This window comes from Numida meleagris, chromosome 4 (genome assembly GCF_002078875.1).
Source record: "Numida meleagris isolate 19003 breed g44 Domestic line chromosome 4, NumMel1.0, whole genome shotgun sequence".
Lineage (NCBI taxonomy): Eukaryota > Metazoa > Chordata > Aves > Galliformes > Numididae > Numida > Numida meleagris.
In genome coordinates this window covers 18482180-18492851 of record NC_034412.1, presented here as the reverse complement: position 1 = coordinate 18492851, position 10672 = coordinate 18482180, and positions in this window count along the sequence as shown.

Here is a 10672-nt window from a genome sequence, read left to right as displayed (position 1 = left end):
TTTTAATAGATTTCTACCTGGGTGTTATTCTGAACACCTACCTTAAGTTTGAATAGCACATACAATGAGACTTCACAACAACTTCTTGAAGAACAGCCTTAATCCAAAAGTAAATGTTAGGGAAATTTGTCTTTAAATCACCCTGTGCTGCTTTGCCAAACAGTAGCCAGCAATGAAGAGCTATGAGATAGAAGCAGACTTGGAGGCAGTACACATCTTTGCCACTTTACCCATGCTATTTGGCCGGCTTATTATTTCACCTATTTAAAGCTCCATGTAGTAATTTTCCACCAAGATTAGTTTCTGTAAAGAAAGCCTACAAAGGGTTTAGAGAAGTCCTCCAGAACGCAGGTCTCTCAGATTGTCTGAATATCTATCATTGCTTTTTTTTTTTGCATTTCAAACAGCTCAGATGAAAGTACATGTGTCCCACAGAAAGACAGCAGGTGCATAGATAGAGCAAAAGCCTCAAAAACAACCTTTAAAATAACTGCATATGTACACAACTACTCTCCAGTGTTATTTCTGATACCATATAGCTCCCTCTGTCTCTCTGGAATAAGGCAAGCCATTCTAACAGCACTTAATTGGCTCTAAGGGTAACCAAGTCCAGCTGCTCTGTCTAGCAAAGTGTCACAGCAGTCTTCTGTCAGTCCAGAGGAGCTAAAGAGAGGGATGGGGAAAAGAAAAAAAAAAAAAAAAGTGGAAAGTACGCACCACTTCAAGAGCTCCATTCCCAGGGTCTCGCAAACCTGACTAGAATCTGGATTGGAATTTTAAACGGATCCATTAGGAGCAGCAATTGGCTTCCTAGGCAACCAGGGTGGCCACATTGCTGCGCTGTTTACATGGAGATAGAGGAAAGGGTGGGGGTGCAACATTTAAGAAATTGCCCTTCTACATTCACGGGAGAGTTCCCCTGATCATAAATATTCTTTCTGCAAGATGTGATTTTAGGCCTCGACTTGCCAAAGTGGTAGGCAGTGAAGTTATTCAGAGTGACAGCTTTTAGCCTTCTGCTGCTGGGTACGGTGGGACCAGATGCCGGCAAAACTGGTTTTTACATTTCTGAATGCTTCCCTGTGCCTGAGGAACTCCCAGACACCTTGCTGGGGAAGATTTCTGACCCTTCTGGTAGGCAGAACTAAAGAACTGATCCATTAATCTAGGTGAATTTCAAGCACGTTTTATTATTTCTTTGCTGTATTTAGTTTTCAGGAAAATTGCCAACTTTTTAAAAGTCTAATTAGTGAAGTCTACCCAGGAAAAAAAAAAAGAAAAAAAATGCCCTCAGCACTGAAATTATCATTACTGACTTCTCTCTTACCCCTTTCATTCATATGCTTCAAACCTGCTCATAAGGGGCCCCATCCAGATGTGAAGGGGGATAGCTGTTCCTTCCCAGTTATTGTCCTTCTATTAAAACCAAAACCAAGGGTGCCAAATAGGAAATAGCTATGTCCCACATTACTGTTTATTTCTACTGAAATCTGAAAATGGGGAATGCCATGGAATACTTAGTGGACACACACATACACGCTCAAGATGACATACAAATATTATTCATACCATACTCTTTGTCACTATAGAGGGAAAAATTTCATACCTAACACTACATGCCAGTCTCCTTAGCATATGATCAGTAACATAGGTACAGCAACATTTGGCATACTGAGGCACTGCTCCATCAGGAGGGAAAGAATATGTAAATTCAGATAATAGGGATGGGTGTAGTAGAAACAATATTCAAATAAGATTATTAAGACATTGTTATTTGAAATATGAGCCGAATAATTCTGAAACTGAATAGCTTAGCTTCATATTTCTGTGAACATATCAATTGGCTAAGAACGCAAGAAAGACGTGTATAGCTTGGACCTGTCCTAATTCAAGTAAATAGTACTGCAAGACCTACCTTCCCAAACATTTAATCTTTACACCTTAAAATTAACACTGACTGATATACTGTGAATCAGCACAAGGCTTCTCCCACACAAATACATGCATGTACTACTGTATCAGATGAGCTTCCAGAATGAACATATACAATTGCTCCAAGGCAAGAATAGTAATGGACTAAGCCAGACCCTTCAATACAATTTTATTTCTAATAGTGAAATAAATAGCAGCTGAAAATAAGCATGCACGTAGGTGCATTGAATTCTAGCAAATAATATCTAGATCACAATAAGCTTACTTAATAATTGAAGTGATACACCAACTTAGGCAGCTCAGAACATCTGTGAACTATCAAGCAGGGTCCTCTCCCCAAAGTGGACTCCTAAGCCCATTTCTAACATACTTTTTCCTAATAGAAAAAGAATACTAGCCCCAGTCCTGACTAGTAACACACCTGATGGGTGGGTTTTTTTTGCTAAAATATCGAAGAGACTTGATGGGTCCAAGAGTCCTAATTTGGAAAGGTGTTTACAGTTTCCTGCCATTTATGTTTTGTTAATGATTTAGTAACACGTTACTACAGCCTCACACTCTTTAAATGTCCTTTCTTCCCAACCTAAAAGTTGCCTCCACACTCATTTTTAAACACTCTCCTTCTTTCCTATGAAAATACAATTCAGTTGTGCTTCCTATCAACTGTCTTCTGTAGAGTTACTCAAGATTTCAAGCCACATAAATAGAACTACTTACTGTATACTTTTAAAATCCTAGAAACAAGTACCTTTGACATTGACAGTTGTATTTGGTGCACATCCCATTCATACTGCTTCTAAACTACAGCTGCATACTGTAGGGGAGGAGAAAGGGTTTTCTGCTCCCTAAGGTCCAGAGAGCAGTAACAGCCACATTACCTGAGCAATGGAAGAAGCATAAATTTAGAGACTGGGGCCAGCTTTGCCTAAGAACTCAAATTCTCAGATGAGTTCATGGTGAGGACAGAGGTCCTCGGTTAAGCTAAAATGTAAGTCCACAGGTCAGATTGACAGGTCCACAACAAAAAAGACCAAAGTAAAGCCCGGCAATCAGCCCACAGATAGGCTCTGTAGTAATGCAAAGAGAGAGCTATAGCTAAACTAGAGAGCAGTACAGCATCCTCCCTACAAACAACAACAGAATTGACACCAGTACCAAAAGCCCCAAACTTAGGTGAAATGGGCACCTCAGCTCATGGGCAGGGACTTGGCTGGGGGCACCAGGTAAGGCTGGTCAGGACCATTAAGATCTATCAGAACCCTCAGGGCTCTAACACCATGCTTCCTTTCCATACGAACCTCAGGCAATGTTTCTTGTCTGTGGCCATGGCAAGTGGTACCTTCCTCCGTGATTTGGGCTGTGTACTAATCAGTTCTTTTAATATTCTACAGATAGCATTGCTGGCTCTGAACAATCAGCTGTTAGGAGATTTCCACCACTATCAGTTCAGATATATGTGAAGAGTGGCAAACATAAAGGGTTGGGATACTATGCTGAAATGCTATAGTATGTCAGGAGAATGATGTCTTCCCACAGCTGAGGATCCAGTATATGTAATGGGGTGGCAACAAAATCTACTTCAGTGTGTCTGAAGAATGCTTGAAAGAAAACTATACATTCTGAACTGCTCTGTAAAGTGATAGATGTTAAAAACTGCTGCTTGGAGATTACCCTTTATTGCATATATTGTAAGAAAAAAATTAATACTTTATTTTTGGTACGTTAAAGACAGCATCTTTTTTTAGGTTAGAAGAACTAGTAACAGGCCAAATGGCAGCCCTACAGGTCAACAGTATCTAGTATGAATATAGAGTACGTCAGCATTTAGCGTTCATGAAGAGTGCCTGCCAGTATAAAACATTTGTCATTGTCACTCTGGGAACTCGTATATTTTCAGAAACACTGTGCCTTCTTTGTCTTGCTAGTTTTTGCATAGAGCTAGCTGGCATGTTTCAAGGACAGGACAAGATCAAGAAAAGATGGGAAGGTATTGAGTTAGAAAGACAGACAAATGACTTTGTGCTGTGTGATGATAAAAAAAAGCATTTGATAATAGTCACCACAGAGAATAGCCAAATAACACAAATTGTATGCTTGAGCATCACATTGCTCATAATGAAAAGAATCAACCAAGCAACGGCCCAAATGCTTATTTTCTCAAGTACATGTCTGAAAGCAAACATTCATGTGAATGGAGCTGTCAGTAACAAGCTGATTAATCCCACAGTCCCAAATGAAGAGTGACCCAGCTGCAGCAGTCTTAATAGCTTCATTTTCAGATATAGGAGAGACAGGAATAATGTTACTGCTGCTATCCAGAAAAAGCTGCAGGCCCCCTTAAATGTGAATTAGGAGTCATACCTGAAGATCACAGGTCCTGCCTAGGGATCAGGGCCCGAGGGATCCATCAAACTGTTTATGTATGTATAGCACTCTACGGAATGCATGCCAGGCAGCTTACTAACCAGACAGACAGGCAGAGCATGCTACTCTCAGTCTGTCACTAGTTCAAAGGTCTACAAACATCTCCTGATTTGGAACCTCCCCTCTACATCTGTGCTATGGGAGAACTGGAGTTCAGATCTGTATCCCAGCACCAAACATTTATACGTATTGTGTAGCTCAAGTGCGGAGAAAAAAGAATGACTTGCCTCTCTCACTGACAGTCATTGAAGTGAACTCTCAGTGCCACAGCTGCAGGAAACCAGGGGGCTATTTTTCTGACAGCCTTCAAGTGAATAGGGTTTTCTATTTTGAGACTTTCATTACCCTTCCTCATTTCCAACAGTTTGATATTCCTCTCTAGAAGCTTGCCACTGAAATTTGTCCTTTTTTTTTGTCAGAAACCAATGTTCTAAAATTGAATTTGGAATTGAAATGGCATTTAAGAGATCTTGTATGCAATGATAGTAGTAGTCTCAGACATCAGCAGATTCTCAGAACTTCTAAAATAGCATGTATTGGTTGTGCTAATTTGTAGGCTGATTTCTGATACACAAAGAGGACTCTGCCTTCTCTCCAGTGACCTCGGGATTTATTTCAGGTTTACATCAGCATGACTAAGGGGAAGAGAATTAGCCCTTTTTTAGAAGTCAGATAGCAATGAATACATCCCACGGGCAAGTGCAAGTTCTGAATGAGGAAAGCATTCTTATATTTAATACATTTTTCCACTGAACTGCTGCTAATGATAAATATGTGTTCAAAAATTATTTACAAAACAAATTCCCTCTAAATTGGCACAGGTACAAAGGCAGCTGGCTTCTCAGTTCTGCTCTCAGCTACACTGGCGTCAAATTTACTACACCTCCATGCATGAGAAGTAAAACCAAGCCAAATGGGAATAATGAAGAGGAGCTGAGGTATCCCAATGGAACAATTGCAAACAGACAAGCTGACTATGTCAGGTTACTCAGGTAAATCCTTTTAAGGCTTTATGACCCTTCAGGGGGGTAAGACGGACAACTAAAACCAAGCCTATGCAGGATGTGGTATGAAACATAAATGTTCTTGCTTTTTTTTCTGGTTGCCTATACTTACAGAGAGTAAAACCACCATATAGGTCTCAGTCAGGTTTATGGATTAAAATTTCTGTGAATAAAGTGAGACTGTACCGTTTGTATGCATTTGTTTATTGAGGAGCAAATGCTTGTTTCTTAACAAGTTATAGGACAACCTGCGTTTCTCCAAGGGTGCTACTTCTAATGTTTAGAGGCCCTATTTATAATACACTGAAAGTAAGTTTTCTTGTGGATTTTTCTACTCTAGCAAATTAGAAATCTCCTGCAGAGGGGAAAATATTTAACTGTAGACTTCTAGTAAGCCTTCAAGCTCTTACAGCAAATAATTTGTTGATTAAATGCAGTAACCTTCAGCCTCCTAAGGGCTGACAGAATGGTAACTAAATAGCAGAATCAGTAAAAGAGATCTTTACAAAGAGATCTTCTCTGTAAAAATCTAGCGTCAGCAATCTTGGGCACATTTTCCCCCCTCTCTCATGTACCTAATTACTTAGTCTTATAATAAATGTGCAGTTCATGGTCCAGTCAGTGTAGGGTTTAATGGACTTTAGTCCTTGTAGTACCTGGATCTCATCGTGTTTTAAAATATACACCACTTGTCACAGCAGGCAATGCCGTGTTAAGGCCTGTTTTGTTCTCAGCCAATAGATGGGCAGGGTGTTAAACCACATGGAGATGAGAAAGCTAATTTAACACTCCAGATGCTTAGACAAATAAGCTTATTAAAAAAGACAAGCAATATCTTCTTGTTTTCCTGCTGTTGATGAATACAAAATGACAGTTTTCCTCTCTGGTTTTGAAGCTAAACATTTTAGTTCTGAACAAAAGGAGGTGGGTAACCAAGTGACTTTGAGGACTGGAGGAAAACATCACCATTCGTTGCAATGAATGCCCCAAAGATGAAAAGCAGTATTATATCTGTCATACTGGTGCCTCCATAATTCACAAAAGGATAGCAAATGATCCCAGGCAATTTCCACAGCAGCATAGTAGCAGGAATCCCAGGGGTGTTTCCATGGAGCTTTGATTAGAAATGAAGACTCATGGTATGTTTAATCTCATCCCCTGGAAGACTTTGCTATGTGTTAATTGGCAGCAGCACATGAAGACCAGAACAGAGGTCTGGCAAAGTGGGTTTAAAGTTGCGCAATTTAGTGTAAACCAGTATCTCCCTCTTCCTTCTAACAAATCCTAAGCAAAATGGAAGAAAAATCAGACTTTGGGCCACCAAATATGAAAGTTCTGAACTGTGATTCCCCTGCTTTTCCTCAGTCTATCGTTGTTATTATAGGACCAACTCCTGCTGTCCAACAGATTGTCTCTCCGAAAAGGCAGTGCTACAAAAGACTACACTTAGTGTATCAGCATTGCCTCTAGTTATTTCCAGTTCTCACTGTATGTTTCTCTTCTGTCACAGACTACATGCAGAGCTGAGACATTTTTAAGTTAATCCAGAATCTATGGGGCTAGTAAACTCCCCATACCTACGTCCTCTTGCAGAGTTTTGTCTTCAGGTAACTGGTGAATGAACGAAGAGCAGAAATACTATGTATTGACTTCTTTAGGTCAAGGGTATTAGAAGAAAAGAACTGAATTCAGTCTTCATTCCTGCAATTTTCAAACATCTTTCAACACATTATTTTGTCTGGTGCAATACAGAATTTTAACGTGAAGGCTTTTCAAATACAAATGATGGCAAATATTTCAGCTCTAATAATTGTTTTCTCTTCTTTGTCAAAACTAGTGACAGAAGTTCAAAATCCAATAATGCTTATATTAAAATGCAGTTAAACAAACAAACCAACAAACACTAGTTCTTGTTATTCTGGCAAGCAAATATTTCAGCATCAGCCAGTTATTCTGTCTGTGAAAATAACTCAGAAAAGTTCCTTAGGTGTCCACAATGGTATAATATTCTGTGCTTTCGGTTTTACTTCTTACTTTTTGCCTTTTGGTTTCCTTCATGTTACAATTATTTAAGAATTCATTTTGTATTACTGTTACTAATAATCAGAGAAGTTACTAATAATAAGAGAGGCCTAATAATCACAGAATGAAATGAAAGATCTTTGGGGCAACAACATAGAAATTGGGTGATATTTAATTGCACATCATGCAAAGCCATGTATTTAAGGGCTTGCATCCAGCTGAAAATGACTAAGGAAAAATATCTGGACGTGCTGGCAAATCACAAGCTTTCTGTGATGAGCCAAGGGGGTATGATGCAGCTCATAAGAAATACTACTCCACAAAAAGCTGCAATTTTTATTGACTCTTCTGACATTTCTAGATCTCCTACTAGAGAGAAGCCTTGAATATTGCACAGGTTTTCAGAGCCAGCTTTTGACTTTCTACAAACTTTTTCATTTCCCATACAGGGAAAAGGAAATGAAAAATGTGTGTATAGAGGGAGAGCAATGGATGAAGAGGACAGAGAAAACATTGACAAAAAATGTAATTTTTTTTTTTAATTTTAAGGGGCTTGAATAAAAGGCCGCTCATTCCAGAAATATGTCCAAAGATAGCCTTTGAAATTTTTTTGCAATATCTGTTCCACTAAATAAAGTACCACTACAGTAAATGATTTTAGCAGGTATGAATACACGGATAGCAGGTGATGCCTTTCCAGCTTCTCATTCAGCAGTGTTGTTATTTCTATGCTATAGACCTATGGCAAAGATTCTGCATGCTTGAAATATTCAGACAATGTCGTTTGTAGTCCGCAAAAGCCAGAAATAAAAATGTTCTTAAATTGAACCGTATTAATAAGTTCTATTGTTCTGCACTGATAGTTTCTTACTATTTTATTATAGTTTCTTATTATTATATGCATTATTAACTGTGTTAGCAGCAGGGCATAACAAATGCAAAATACTTGTTCAGGAGCACTACTGTTTTCAGCAGGGAATAATTAAGAATACATTTCAATAACATTTAGGATTCTAATGAATAAAAGATAACTCACACAGGCAACCCAAAGGCCTGCATAATTTTCTCCAATGAGGTTAAAATGTATGATGAGTGCCTAATTCACAAAGAAGCACTTTTGGGTCATATATTTTGATAGCAGACAAGGTTCAGGTAACGTATAGATTTGAAATGTCACATTTCCTGCAGGAATACCTCAAAAGGATGTCAGAATTCTTGCATAATTCACCTGAAAAGCAGAAAACAACTCCAAGAGTATTTCAATACTCTGTGAACAGATCGTATACCAAAAGCAGAAACTTTACCCTTAACTTGTGGAAGCATTGATAGCATTTTCCCAGCTAGATCTGAGTTGGTAAGCAAGCACAAAGCACAACTGTGCTTTAATTTCTGTAACAGCAACAGAATGAAAGCAGGAAAGAGTATGACCAAACTCAGACTTTCTTTCAGACCCTCCCCCATACCATTCTTATCATTGCCAGACACAGTTATTTAGTTTTGTATCCCAAAATTGTCTTGATTTTTCTTCTTCTGTAAAAATAATGACTGTGAAGATGTTTATGTGGTTCAGTCCATTCAAGACTGCCTAATTTGTTTTAAATTTTGCTATCTGCAGCAAGTGTAGGTTCTAGTTGCATTATCTTCTTGTATTCCACAACACAATACACATAACGTCCCATCTAGAAATGTCTACTGCTTCTGTGTAACTCTTCATTTCAGCTGGGATTCTGCATGCCTTTGTGAGGCAGGAGGTAGAAGAAATAAAGAAAGAAAGTGAAAGGGCTGTGATCGTACAGAACAGAGTCTTTCAATAAACAGTAGTGAAGAGGCAGGCATTTGTAGCTGGACCCACACACAGCGATAACCTTAAAACTACAGATTATCAGACATTTCTAACAATGAACAAAGAAGATTTGTTCATAGGTTTGGAATTTTTAAGCGCCTGTCAGTCACTTTTTCTGAAAGTATCAAATGCTAAGTTCAGTTGCTGTCTTTGTACTCTCTTGGTATAGCCTCCTTCCTGTTCCCCTTCCAAGTTATCAAAACTGCCTGGTATAGCTTGAACCAAACCTAAAGAATATTGTCTGTTTGGACAATACTGGACAACTGCCCTTCCCTAGCAAGGGAGCAGACAGTAGCTAGGACTCCCTTTGAGGTGCTCTAGGGTTTTCAGACTGACGTCAGTAAGCATCTGGGAGATAACCAGGTACAGCCAGGTCTGATGCAAGTGGATGCTGTTTGTGGCCAGCGCAAGGCACTCTGAGGAAATCAGCAGCTTTGTGGGTCATGTTCTACTGCCAGTAGAAGAAGAAGAAGGATTTTTCTGCCACTTTTTTGTCCATGTTCCACAAAATGCTTTCCAACTTGTAAATCTGCTCTCCTGACAGCCTGCTTTGTTTGTAGACATGCAGAGATTGCAAATACTTTTCTTTCCATTCCATGTTGGGACAAGCTACCAAAGAGCTACATTTAAGACAGCTTTATCCTTCTATCTCTGTGCTGTTGCCAAGACTACAAAAGACAGACAACTTGGTTCCTTTACAGATGGGCACAATGAAAGCTCTTCTGCCCCTCTGGATATTTCCTTCCCCATCAACACAGCTCCTCTCCTAGAGCAAGCCCTTTCCCTCAGCCCACTATCACCATACATAAATTCTTTTCCTTTATTTTGTTCTTCCAATCCAATTTCTTTCTCTTTTAACATGGTTTCTGCTGCTGGTTATAAGGGAGACTAAATTTGTACATCTGATTCTGCAGGCTTTGTTTTCCTGAAAGAGGATGACTATTTCATCCATGGGCAACATTGTGAATTTAAGCTGCTAACTTCCCAGTTTCTGGGGCCTCCAGACTTCTACAGCTAGGTGATGCATTTATAATCTTTTCAAGCTTTCGTGGATTTAGAGCAAAGCTTGGAAACCTTGTCAGAGCAAATCCTATGCTTAAAAGCCAGAAAGAGAGCCAAAACGAACCCATATGCATTAATCTTTCAAACTCCCAAATGGCATGTTTGTTTAAGGTCATTACCCAAGTGCTGCTTGGCCATGAGAGATATAATTAAAATAGTGTTTGTGACAAGGAAAACAAAATTCTGGAAGTTAGCTTCCCTTACTCACATTCACAAACCATTTTGTTAATATCATTTAGCTTAAGGGATATATGGTCACACTTCTACATCAGAGATTTTTAGGGTGTTTTTGGTTTTTATTGTTGGGGCTTTTTTTTTTTTTTTTATACAGAGCATGCATGAGGTGGAGGCTACCAGGCAATTTTATGCTGTAATAATGTCTGAT